Below are 14,509 nucleotides of genomic sequence, written 5' to 3' on the forward strand. Positions count from 1 at the left end.
CTAATCTCTAAAATTTATAGAAAACTACAACACTTCTACAAGATAGAGACAAACAACCACACTGAAAAATGAGCCCAGGACATGAACACACACTTCACCAAGGAAGACATTCAGGCAGCCAAAAAGCATATGAAATATTCATGATCATTAGATATAGTTGTTGTTTGTTGTCAGGTGCCAACAATTCAGTACTGACTCTTAGGGATCCTATGCAAAACAGGATGAAACAAGTCCAGTCCTATGCCAACCTCACAATCGTTGCTATGCTTGAGCCCATTGCTGCTGCCCCTGTGTCATTCCATCTCGCTTGGGATCTTCCTCTTTTTCTCAGACACCTTCACTTTACCAAACATGATATCCTTCTCCAGAGACTGGTCCCTCCTTATAATGCAAAGTAAGAGAGTTGAAGTCTAGCCATCCTGGGTTCCAAGCAGCATTCTGGCGTACTCTTACCAATACAGATTGGTTTATACTTTAGGCAGTCCATGGTACTTTTAATATTCTCCTTCAACACTACAACTCAAATGCATCAATTCTTCTAGGGTCTTCCTTATTCCCTTACATACATATATATTCCATTTCTTTCTTTCTTAAATGTTTTATTGTAAATTATGTGATAGTTCACATGGGAGAACATTAGTTTTACATTCATTCCACCATATATCGTCTCATTGCTATGGTTACAATCCCCTCCATGCAATCCTTCCCCAGTACCCCCCAGGTCTTCAGCACACAGTTGCTCTCCCTCCCTGGATCTAAAGTCTCCAGCTGCTCCATCGTTCCACATCATCATCTCTGGCTCCATTCAGGCATCACTGTCCATTTCATTTTTGACAACTTCCAATATTCCTAGATTCATATTTCATGTATTCTATGTTCTGATTATTAACAGATGCTTATAACTGCTTCTCTTCATTTTGGGTTGTGCCCCATCAGCAAATGAAAATCCTGAAGACTTTACTCCATTTGCATCCTCACGGTCAACTCTAATTTGAGAAGGCAGCTCATCCCTAGTTATATTTTGAGTGTCTTCCAATGTAAGTTGCTCATCTTTTGATACTATATTTGACAATATTCTGGTGCTCTTCACCATGTTTCAATATTCTGGTGCTGACTGTGTTTTCAGTGACTAAATTTTTTGGAAGTAGTCTGTGTTTCCTTCTTCCTAGTCTGTAGTTGTCTGAAAGCTCATCTTAAACCTACCCATTGTGGGTGACCCTGTAACATAGCTTCTAGAATCACAGCAACACACAAGCTACCACAGTACAATGAACTGGCAGACGAGTGGTGGAAATACATATATAGAGAGAGCAAGAACAAAAACACTACTAAGGCATGCTCACAATAGAATGGTCAAAATCCAATGGGCAACATTTTCTAAAGGACAAAGTTGAAAAGAGATGGGAAAGTTGGTGGGATGGAAATAGGAACCACATGGAGGAAGTAGGATAATTGTTGTTGCATGGAAGGGATTGCAATGATTGAGCTGAAACAAAGAGTATGATTTGTTGAATGTAAAGCTGATTATCTTGTTTGTATATGTTCACTCAATTCACAACAAAGTTAGAAAAAAAAAGTCGGCTCTTTGGAAGCATTAATAAAACTGACAAACCACTGACAAATCTAACAAATGAGAAAATGGGAAAGATGCAAATGATATGAATTATATGGGAGATATCACAACAGAATCAATGGAAATAAAAAAGGATAATAACAACACTATGAAGAATTATATACTCAAACAAATTTGAAAATCTAGAAGAAATGTACGTATTTCTAGAAGCACACAATCTACCTAAACAAACATAGAAAACCTGAACACACCTATAACAAAATGTTAAATTGGTCAACTCTTTAAACAAACTCCCCAAAACAACAAAAAATGTCTTTCTTTTCTGAATTCTCTGAATTCTCAAATTCAGAGAATAGCTGACTACAATTCTACTCAAACTATTCCAGAACATAGAAAATGATGGAATCTACCAAATTCGTTTTATGAAACAACATAACCTTGATATCAAAACCAGACAAAGACATCACTTAAAAATAAAAATTTAAACCAATATTTATAATGAACATAGATGCAAAACTTCTCAACAAAATCTAACAAACAGAATCCAACAACATGTCAAAAAATAATACATCATGTCAAAGTAGGTTTCATATCAGATATGAAAGGATGATTCAATATTAGAAAAACAATAAACATAGTAAACTATGTAAACAAAACAAGGCAATAGAAACACGTGATCATATCAATTTATATAGAAATGGCATTTGAGACAATCCAACATGCATTAATAAAAACACTTAATAAATTAAGATTAGAAAGGAAATTCCTCAACATAATTAAGGGCATATATACAAATGTAATTATCTGTATTACTCTCAACAGAGAGAAACTGAAAGCATTTCTTTTGTGAACAGGAAACACATAAAGATGCCCTTTACCACCACTCAATATTCAATATTATGCTAGAAGTCTTAGTCAGAGCTATAAAGGCATCTAAATTAACAAAGAAGAAGTAAAAGTCTCTCTATTTGCAGATGAAATGGTACTATACATAGAAAATCTCAAAGACTCAGAAAGGAAATTATTAGAACTCATTGAAAGATTCAGCCAAGTGGCAGGGCACAAGATCAACACACACACACAAATCAGTTGGATTACTTTCCACCAACAAATAGAACTCTGAAAAGGAAATCAGAAAAACAATGCTATTTATAATAACCATATGAAAGGTGAAATACTTAGGAATAAATACAATGAGAGAAACAAAATACCTATATAAGGAAGCTACAAATCACTACCACAAGAAACCAAAAAAGACATATAAAAGAATATACCATGCTCATTGATAGGAAGACTCAACACTGTGAAACTATCAGCACTACCCAAAGTGATCTTTAGAAATAAAGCAATCCCAATTCTTATTCCAACTTCATTCTTTAAAGGGATGGAAACACTCACTAATCACTAATTTTATATAGAAAGGAAGAGACCCTGAATAAGCAAAGCATTACAAAAGATGAAGAACAAAGTAGGAGACCTCTCACTTCCTGATCTCAGTCATAGTAGTCCAAAAAGCCTGGTACTGGTACAATTAAAACTTAGATTGATGGAACAGAATTAACAGCCCAGAAGTAAATATATCCATCTACATTCAGTTGATCTTTGACAAAGGGCCAAAAACACATTAAATGGGAACCAGGTAGTATTATCAATAACTGGTGCTGGAAAAACTGAAAATCCATATGCAGATGTATGAAACAAAACCCATATCTCATACTATATACAAAAATAAACTCAACATGGATTAAAACCTAAACATAAAACACAGAACTACAACAATCATCAATAAAAATATATAGACAAACTTAGAGGCTCTGATACATGGCAAAAATCAACTATTAAACATAAATGAAAACACACAAACAGCAGAAAACTAATATAATGACTGATACCTCCTAAATATTAGACAGTTTTATGTGCATCAAAAGATTTCACCAAAAGAGTCAAAGGACAAATGTTACATAAGGCCACTATTATAAAAAGTCAAGAAAAGGTTTTCATGATAAAAGAAACATTCTTTTGGTTAACAGGGGTGGAAGAGAGTGAGAATAATTCACTATCAAAAGGGTAAACATGTGTTAACTTGACTGATGGGAAAGGCAAGAAAGGGTTTGGGAGAATAATGAAGTTAGAGGAACACACAGGGAGGAGTGCAGGAGTTAAAAGGAATAGAGTAAATACTGTTATGTAGACATTTTTCTAGTAACAGTGATCTATGTGTAGATACATGGACAGTAACACAGACTAGTTATGGAAGGGGGAGTGTGAGTATACCCACAAACATACAATGATTTAAGAGAAGATATTTGTACACAAGTTTTTACCTTTGCTGAAAACATATCTATGAATGTGATATAGCATACAGGAATCAAAATGATGAAAACTTCTTGGACATTACCAAATACCTAGGGGGAATGAGTTACTGGGTTTGGGGGCTCAGGACCAGAGTCTCTCAGGACATCATGTTCAATTGACATAACATGGTCCTCAAAGATAATGTTCCATGTCCTAGTTTGATGAGTAGCAAGCAGGATCTTAAAAGTTCATGAGCAGCCATCTAGGTGTGACTATTTGCCTCTGCCTGTGTGGAGAAAAGAAGTGTGAGGAAAATTGAAGACATTTGGAATCTATTACTCCATATCCATCTCCATAACATTGAGGCTAGAAGAATGAGATGGTGCCTGGCTATCACTACCAATTATTCTGAAAGGGATCACATATGAAAGTTCTGGATTGAGAGGGAGAAAATGTGGAATAAAATTCAAAATTATTCAAATGACCAGGCTGAGACTATGGTGCTTGTCTGTCCTAAAGTCTAGAACTGAAATTATTCTTAGGGGCCAATTTTTAGTTTAACAATCGAAAAGTATATAAAGGGGACAACAGCACTAATGAGGTATGCAAGCTATAGAATGGTCAAGCATTCCAGATGAATAGTGCAGCATTTACCTAAGGATAAAATTCAGAAGAGCTAGAAAGGAATGTGAAGTGGAAATAGATATCACAGGGAGGAAAGGAGATAAGTGATGATATATGGAGGGAATTGTAATTATTGAAATGACATGAAGTATATGATTTGTTGAATGTAAAATTGATTATCTGCTCTATGAATCTTCATTTAATTCACAATAAAAGGTTTAGACATTCCACTTTTACTATTTGCCTTATAGTTTGTATACTATTTATTTTATTGTCATCATTGTATAATCAATAGAAAATGAATTATTTTTAATAAAGAAAAGCTTATCAGGAAATCTATTGAGTGAAAGTCACTCATTTATTTTTACAGCATTTATTGAATGCATGAGTTTAATAAAAAAATGACTATGTGACTATTTTGAGCATTACAAATAATGTCTGGTGGTGGTGGCTGTGTGCCGTGGAGTCGGTTCCAACTCATAGCGAACCTGTACAGGGTTTCTGAGGCTATAACTCTTTACCCGATCAGATGCCTCATCTTTCTCCTGCAAAACAGCTGGTAGTTTCGAACTGTTGACCTTGTGGTTCGCAGCCCAATTCATAACCACTATGCTACCAGAGCTCCTTAAATAATGTCTAGCAGTAACAAATATCGAGGTACAAGGTGAAAGTAATACTGGCTGTGACAGGTTAGGTTATGTGTAAATTTCATTGGCTCATGATTCGGAGTGGATTGATAGTTACATAATGAAGTAATTTGACACATCTGTAATGACCCAGACATCCTCCATTTTATGACCTGAAGTGGATATCCTCCAATTTTGCATAATGACAATTTCCACATGAAGACCTGGTCTTTGGAAACTAACCATGTAGATGAATGAGAAATGGTTGTACTTTTAATTCCAAGCCCTTTAAAATACTAACATCAAAGCTTCATCAATCTCTGAAAGGCAAGGAATAGGTTGGTGCAGGAAGGACCCTGGCAACATAGTGGTGAAGAGCTTCATTGTTAATGGAAAGGTTAGAAGTTTGAACCCAACAGCCACTTTGCAGGAGAAAGAAGTTAACAGTCTGCTTTTGTAAAGATTTACAGAATTAAAAATCCTGTGAGGGCAGTTCTGTTCTGTCCTATGCTGATGTTGTTGTTGTTAGGTGCCATCGAGTCAGTACAAAAGAACGAAAAAATGCCTGGTCCTAGGCTAACTTCACAATTGTTGCCAGGCTTGAGCCCATTGATGCTGCCACTTTGCCAAGCCATCTCTCTGGGGGCCTTCCTCTTTTGCTCTGACTCTCCACCTTACCAAACATGATATCCTACTCCAGCGACTGGTCCCTCCTGACAATATGTCCAAAGAAACATTTACTTATGAAGATCAAAGAGCACAGCCTTCGATATGAATTACATCTCTATGTCAAGAAAACAAAAATCCTCACCACTGGACCAATAAAAAACATTCTTATCAATGGAGAAAAGATTGAAGTTGTCAAGGACTTCATTCTTCTTGGATCAACTATCAACACTCGCAGAAGCAGCAGTCAAGAGATCAGATGACGTATTGCATTGGGATAACCTGCTGCACAGGAACTTTTTAAAGTATTGAAGAGCAGAGATGTCAGCTTGAGGACTAAGGTGCGTGTGACCCAGGCCATGGTGTTTTCAATAGCCTCATATGGATGCCAAAGCTGGACAGTGAATAAGGAAGATTGTAGAAGAATTGATGCCTTTGGGTTGTGGTGTTGGAGGAGAATACTGAAAGTGCCATGGACTGCCAAAATAACCAATAGATCTGTTTTGGAAGAAGTACAACCAGAAATATATCAACACTAACAAAAGGGTACTACAGAAACAAAATTAATAAATATTTTTTGCAATGATCTATCAGACAAGGAACTAATCTCTAAAATTTGTAGAGGACTTCTATAAGAAAAGACAAATAAAAAAAAATAACCCAATTGAAATATGGATACAGGACAAAAACAGACTTCACCAAGGAAGCTATTGAGGCAGCCAACAAACATGACAAAGAAATGTAGAAATGTTCATGGTCATTGTTGTTGTTGTTGTTAAGTACCGTGGTGCCGGTTCCAAGTCATAGTGACCCTGCACAGGGTTTCTGAGACTGCAAATCTTTACGGGCTTAGAAAGCCTCATCTTTCTCCCATGGAATGGCTGGTAGTTTTAAACTGATGACCTTGAGGTTTGCAACCTGATTCATAACCACTGTGTTACCAGAGATCTTTTGATCATTAGACATTATTAAGTTGTTGTTAAGTGATGTCAAGTGGGTCTGACTCATAGTGACCCTACATAGGGTTTCCAAAGAGCAGCTGATGAGATTGAATCTCAGACCTTACGATTCAAACCAACTTTGTAGTCCAGTGCCCCACCAGGACTCTGAAAATCAAAATGATGATATAACATCTCACAGCAGCATTAACAGCAAAGTTAAAAACAACAACAACAACAACAACAAAAACCCAGAAAACAACAAATCCTGGCAAAAGTGTGGAGAGACTGGGACTCTCTTACACTCCTGCTGGGACTATAAAATGGTTCAACTGCTCTAGAAAACAGTATGGCATTGCCTCAGAAATTTTAAAATAGAAATACCTTATGATGCAGCAATTCCTCTAGTTGGTACATAACCACAAGAAATATGATCCAGGACAGAAGTTAATATATGCACATTAATGTTCATCATAACTATTCATAATAGCAAAAAGATGGAGACAGCTTAAGTGCCTATCAATAGAAGAAAGGATGTTGTTGTTAAATGCTATTGAGTCGGTTCTAACACACAAAGACCCTCTATAGGGTTTCAGAGGAGTGACTGGTAAGCTTCCCACTTTGCAGTTCAAACTAATATTGCAGTCCAGCTCATTAACCCACAGCACCATACCAGGACTCCAGAAGAGTAGATAAACAAACTTTAATACATGCACACAATGGAATACTATGCAACCCTGAAGAATAATGCTGAATCTGAAAAACACCTCATAACATAGATGAACCTTGAGAACATTATGCTGAGTGAAATTAGTCAATCACAAAAGGACAAAAATTTCATGAGTCCATTATTGTAAAAACTTAAGAAAATATTTCCATGCTTAATATACATATATATATATTTGATGGTTAACAGGCAGTGGAGAGTAATTCACAGGTTAGAAGGTAGACATGGTAGCTCTGGTGATGGGGAGGGCAGTATATGAGGAAGAGGAGGGAAATATATGAGAGGATGGAGGGTGGCAGATGAGCAATAAAGATAGGGGCAGACTTAAGGAGATATGTATAGCCTAAATAGGATAGAGGTAATTATTGATTTATACACAACCTTGGAACAACAATGTTCTGTGGTACAGGAATCCAGATATACTCTGAGTGGGTAAAAGAGGGGGAAAATATTTAGGTGTTTGAATGTCTTGTGAATATAGGCTTCCCATGGTTATTATTGTAAAATACACATTTAAGTGTGATAAAATAAAAGTTGGGAATTATGATTACAGAAAGATTGTAAGTCCACTTTCTGCCTATAACTGATCTAATTTACTATTAAGGGGAATTAGAATTTGCCCTTGGAAATAGGAGTGTTGCTAACCCTTTGTAGAGTATGGGGTCCTAGGTGAAATCCTGAGCCTCACCCAGAACCTTCTGAGTTGGGACATTCTCACACGAAAAGACATGCAGACCAACCTAGAACTGCTGAGAGAACAGAAGATTCTTATTGAAAGAAAGACCTACAGAAAAAAGGAGATTGTTTGGCAGTTAGACTATCAAGCAAGCTGTTTGGTTTGGAAGCATCAAGGCAAGTAAAAGTCAGCCAACTAGAGGAAACACCCTTCTAAGAATGAAACTCAAAAGGAACCCAAGAGCAGTCTAGTATGCTCATTGGTGACCACCCAGGATTGCTTGTGAGTGAAAGTGGGGGAAATGTAGCAATGAAAACTTAGACTGAGTTTGGCCACATTCCATTAATACCTACTGACCTCAAGATGAGAGACAGAAGAGAAAGACATGGGTGGTTTAAAGTTTAGAGGCACGTATGAACTCCCCAGCCCATGGTCACTGACCTTTCCACTGGGGGCTAAAGCTGAGAGTGAAGTGGACAGTTTGTCTGAAGTACAGGAACATGTGTTTGAACCCCCAAACTTGCAGCTAGTAAACAATTGACCTAGATTGGATAGCTATCTGACCAGAACTCAATTAGATTAATCTGAAGATGCTTGGCACTGTGAGAAAGTTTAAATTGCTACAATCTGATGAACTGAACCTTTGCTATGGATGCAGTTGTTCAAAATTTCAGTTAGAATGGAAGAATTCTTCATATCAAGGAACATGCTTGTCTTCTCAGTGCACTAGATTGGTATTGATAGACTATTTAGCTATTTGATATAAAAAAATGGAGGGAGGAATGGAATATTATAAGTACCATGGCCTGCCAAATGAACAAACAACTCTGTGCTCGAAGCAGTGCAGTCAGAATGCTCTTTGGAAGCCAAAATGGCCAGACTTTGATTCTCATATTGCAGACATACTATGAGGGGGAACCAGTCTCTGGAAAAGGACATCAGGCTTTGTAAAGCAGAGGGTCAGAGAAAAAGAGGAAACCCCACAAGGAGATGAATTGGAACAGTAGCTGCAGCAATGGGCTCAAGTGCAGCAACAACTGTGAGTTTGGAACAGGACAGGGCATAGGCTCACTATGAGTTGGTACAGACTTGAAGGCACCTAATAACATAAAGGCATGAAGTGACTGGATGACAACTTTTCATGAATGTGGTTACTTTCAGAATGAGATGGGTAAGGTAGAATCCCCACTGAATAGTTTTCCTCTTCTCTGGATGGGTCTGTTGAAAAGGGATGGAGATGATGGTGATAGGACTTTATAATTCAATTATGAGTATTTTTAGCAGGATTAATTGTGATTATCACAACTGTAATAGTAGAAGATATGTAAATAAAAGGGGGTGTAGTTAATCTTTCTTTTAAGGAAGAGAAGATTCCAAGAAGGAAAAGAAAATGCTCTGAGAAAGGGTGGAGGAAAACAAGGAAGAAGTCAGGAAAGTACTACAAGAGCACTCAAATAAGATTCATACAGCATTGGAAACAATTGAAAACCTGTAAAAAGAGGTCCAGATGATTAATAATAAGATATCAGAAATGGACAATACACTGAAAGAATAGAAGAGATGGAATCCAGAACTAGCGATCTGTAACAAATCTCTCAGTACTGCTAAGGTACAAGAGCAAGCAGAAAAAAGGATAAAAAAAATCTGAAGAGAACGTATGATTCATGCTGGATAACAAGAAGAGGAACAACTTAAGAATTATTGGCATACCAGAACAAGAAGAATCAGAGAAGTCTACAGAGGAGATTGTTGAAGAACTTCTGGAAGAAAATTTCCCTACCATCTTGAAAGATGAGAAGATAAACATTCAAGAAGCCAAATGTACCCTAAGAAGGATAGACTCCAAAAGAGAGTCACCAAGACATATGATAATCAAGTTCTCCAAAATTAAAGACAAGGAGAGAAAACTAAAAGCGGCCAGGGAGAACAGAAATGTCACTTATAAAGGTAAGCAAACCAGATTAAGCTCTGACTATTCACAACAAACCATGCAGGCAAGAAGGCAATGGAGAGACATATACAAAATCCTACAAGAAAAAACAAAAAACAAAAAACTGCCAACGAAGAATCGTCTATCCAGCAAACTATCAATCAAATATGGTGGTGTGATCAAGACATTCCACGGTAAACAGAATCTGAGAGATTTTATAAAAAAACAATCCAGCACTTCAAAACATCCTAAAGGGAATAGTATGGACTGAAAACCAATAAGAATAGACAACAACCAGAAATTGACAGGTGTGGCAAATCACCTGGAACTCAGTCTACGGATAGCAGAGTCCAGAGCAGAACAAGACTACAACAATGAACTCAAGGGAGCTGGGAAGTCAACCAGAGATCAAAATTATATCAATGTCAAAGAAGGGACAAATGTAGCAGCAGAGATCCAGGTGGTGAGGATGCCAGACAAATTACAGCCTACAATGCATTCTCTTAAAGGGAGAGAAAAGTTAATAGACTATAAGGTAACCCCAAAGAAAGATAATACTTCACAACTTACCATAAAGATGAACTTCCAAGCAGAACAAACAAACATGAAAAGAACGAACAGCACTACCAAAAAAGGAACATAATGACAGCAATTAACTCACACCTATCAATAATTACATTGAATGTCAATGGGTTGAATGCACCAGTGAAGAGACAGAGAGTGGCAGATTGGATAGGAAAACAAGACCCTTCAATATGCTGCCTGCAAGAGACACACCTTACAGACAAAGGCAAAAACAGATGAAAAGTTAAAGGATGGAAAAAAATTACCAAGCTAACTACAACAATAAACAAGCAAGAGTGGCAATACTAATCTTCAAGATAAAAACCAGCATAAGAAAAAAAGAAGGACACTATCTCATGATCAAAGAGTCATTGAGCAAGAGGACATAACCATAATAAATATCTATTCTTCCAATGAAAGAGCACCAAGATACATGATGCAAACCTTTTTAGAACTGAAGAAAGAAATAGATAAATTTACAATTATAGTGGGAGATCTTAATACACTACTCTCAAAAAGGAACAGAACAACCAGAAAGAAACTTGACAAAGTTACAGAGGAACTAAACAACACTTCAACCAACTTGACCTCATAGATGTATACAGAGCATTCAATCCAACAACAATATAATATATATTCTTTTCCAGTGTGCATAGATCATTTTCCAGAATTGATCATGTGTTAAGTCAGAAAGCAAGCCTCCATAAATTTGCAAACATCAAAATTCAACAGAGCATCTTCTCAGACCACAATGATATAAAGCTAGAAATCAACAATAAGAAGACCAAGGAAATAAAGTTGAATACATGGAAAATGAACAACACTCTGCTGAAAAGCAAATGGGTAAAAGAAGAAATTTAACATAAATTCACAAAGTTCCTAGAAACAAACGAGAATGTAAACACAACATACCAAAATCTTTGGGACACGGAAAAAGCAGTGCTGAGAGGACAATTTATTGTGATAAATGCACACATCCAAAAAGAGGAAAGAACCAAAATTAACACATTACCACAACATCTCCAACAACTGGAAGCAGACCAGCAGAGGGAACCTACAGTTACCAAGAAAAAGGAAATAATAAAGATAAGAGCAGAATTAAAAGAGATGGAAAATCGAAAAACTATAGAAAGAATCAACAGGACAAGAAGCTGGTTCTTTAAAGGATTAATAAAATTGACAAACCATTGGCAAAACTAACAAAAGAAAAGAGGGAGAGGACACAAATAACTTGCATTAGAAACCACATGGGCAATGTCACAAAGGAATTCAAATAAAATCAAAAGGATAAAAACAGAATACTATGAAGAGTTGTACTCCAACAAATTTGAAGACCTAGAAGAGATGGATACATTTCTAGAAAAAGATGACCTGTCTAAACTTACTCAGAATGAAGTAGAAAGCTTGAAAAAAACCCATAACAAAAGAAGAAATTGATCAGGTTATCAAAAAACTCCCAATCAAAAGAAGTCCAGGCCCAGATGGCTTCACGGGTGAGTTCTACCAAACATTCAGAGAAAAACTGTCACCAATTCCACTCAAATTATTCCAGAATATGGAAGAGGATGGAAAACTCCCTAATACTTTTTTATGAAGCAAGCATAACCCTCATACCAAAACGAGGGTAGGACATCACTAAAAGAGAAAACTATAGACCAATATCCCTCATGAACATAGATGCAAAAATTCTCAACAAAATCTTAGCCAACAGAATCCAACAGCACATCAAAAAATAGTACATCATGACCAACTCAGTTTCATGAAAGGTATACAAGGATGGTTTAACATTAGAAAAAACAATCAACGTAATCCATCATATAAATAAGAAAAAGGACAAGAACCACATGATCATAACAATTGATGCAGAAAAGGCATTTGTCAAAATCCAACATCCATTCCTGATAAAAACACTCAACAAAGTAGGAATTGAAGGGAAATTCCTCAACATAATCAAAAGCATATATACAAAACCAACAGTCTATGTCACTCTCAATGGAGAGAAACTGAAAGCCTTTCCTCTGTGAACAGGAACCAGACAAGGATGCCCTTTGTCACCACTCCTATTCAATATTGTGCTGGAAGTTTTAGCCAGAGCTATACAGCAAGATAGAGAAATTAAAGGCATCCATATTGGCAAAGAGGAAGTAAAACTCTCTTTATTTGCAGATGATATGATCCTATGCATAGAAAACTACAAAGACTCAATAAAAAAACTACTAGATCTCATTAGAAGATTCAGCAAAGTGGCAGGGTATAAGATCAACATACAAAAATAAGTTGGATTTCTCTGTAGCATCAATGATAGTGCTGATAATGACATTAGACAAACAATACCATTTACAATAGCTGCCCAAAGGATGAAATGTTTAGGAATAAACATAACCAAAGAAACAAAGGACATTTACAAAGAAAATTACAAAACACTACTATAAGAAATCAAAAGAGACCTACAAAAGTGGAAGAAAATTCCATGTTCCTGGATAGGAAGACTCTAACAAATGGTGCTTGCAGAACTGGAAAACAATATGCAAAAGAATGAAACAAGACCTTTACCTCATGCCCTATACAAAAATAAGTTCAGCATGGATTAAAGATATAAATGTGAACCCCCAAATTATGAATGTCATCAATAAAAAAATAGGGACAAATGTGAGGGTGCTAATTTAGGGCATATACACAATACCAAACATTTTAAAAAGTACACAAACAAAAGTAGACAAAATATATGAGTGGGAATTCTAAAAAGTAAAAACTTATGTGCATCAAAAGACTTCACTATCGGGCTCTGAGACCGGCTCAGACCACTGCGTGGGTTGCTTGAAGGAGAGGGCTAGGATTGATTAATCAGATAAGGATCAACAGGCTGATGGCCAGTGACAAAGTTTATTGTATCAATGTGGTTTATATAGTACTTTTAGCATTAGGTCATAATTATTCTGCCTAGTTACAAGTTTTCCATAGTAACAAGGAATAAGGATACCAACCAGGATATGATTATATAAGTATAAGCATTTTTATAACAACACAGAATCACGTGGTTTTAACTCAATTTAAGTTCCCTTTTCCCAGGATTGTCCTAGTTACAATTAACAATAAGTCTGGATCACTGACATCACCTTAACCAGGTGAAACTTGTCTTCAGACCAATTATAAGAGCATGAGGGCCGACTCAGCTTTCACCATTAGATGGCACTAGTGCTGGCCTCCAACACTTCACCAAAAGAATAAAAAGGGAACCCACAGAATGGACAAAAAATCTTTTGCAATGACACATCAGATAAGGGACTCATTTCTAAAATATATAGGAAACTACAAGAAAAAGACAAATAACCCAATGGAAAAAATGGGCATAGGAATTGAACAGACACTTCACCAAGGAGGAGACCTGGGCAGCCAACAAACACATGAAGAAATGTTCACAATAACTAGCCATCAGAGTAATGCAAATCAAAACAACAATGAGATATAATCTCACACCAGCAATAACAGCAAAGATCAAAAAGCAGAGGACAATAAATACTGGTGAGGATGCGGAAAGGCTGGGACACTCCTACATTGTTGGTGGGACTGCAAAATGGTCCAACCACTCTGGAAAGCAATATGGCGGTTCCTCAGAAGGTTGGAAAGAGAAATGCCTTGTTGTTGTCATTGTTAAGTATCATTGAATTGGCACCGACTCATAACGACCCTATGCACAGCAGAACCAAACAGTGTCCGACCCTGGGCCAACCTCACTACTGTTGCCACACTTGAGTCCATCTATGCTGCCATCTGGCCAATCCATCTCATTGGGGATCTTCCTCTTTTTCTCTGACCCTCCATCTTACAAAGCATGATATCCTTCTCTAGCAACTGTTCCCTCCTGACAATATGTCCAATGTATGAGAGAC

This window comes from Chrysochloris asiatica, unplaced genomic scaffold (genome assembly GCF_000296735.1).
Source record: "Chrysochloris asiatica unplaced genomic scaffold, ChrAsi1.0 scaffold00187, whole genome shotgun sequence".
NCBI lineage: Eukaryota > Metazoa > Chordata > Mammalia > Afrosoricida > Chrysochloridae > Chrysochloris > Chrysochloris asiatica.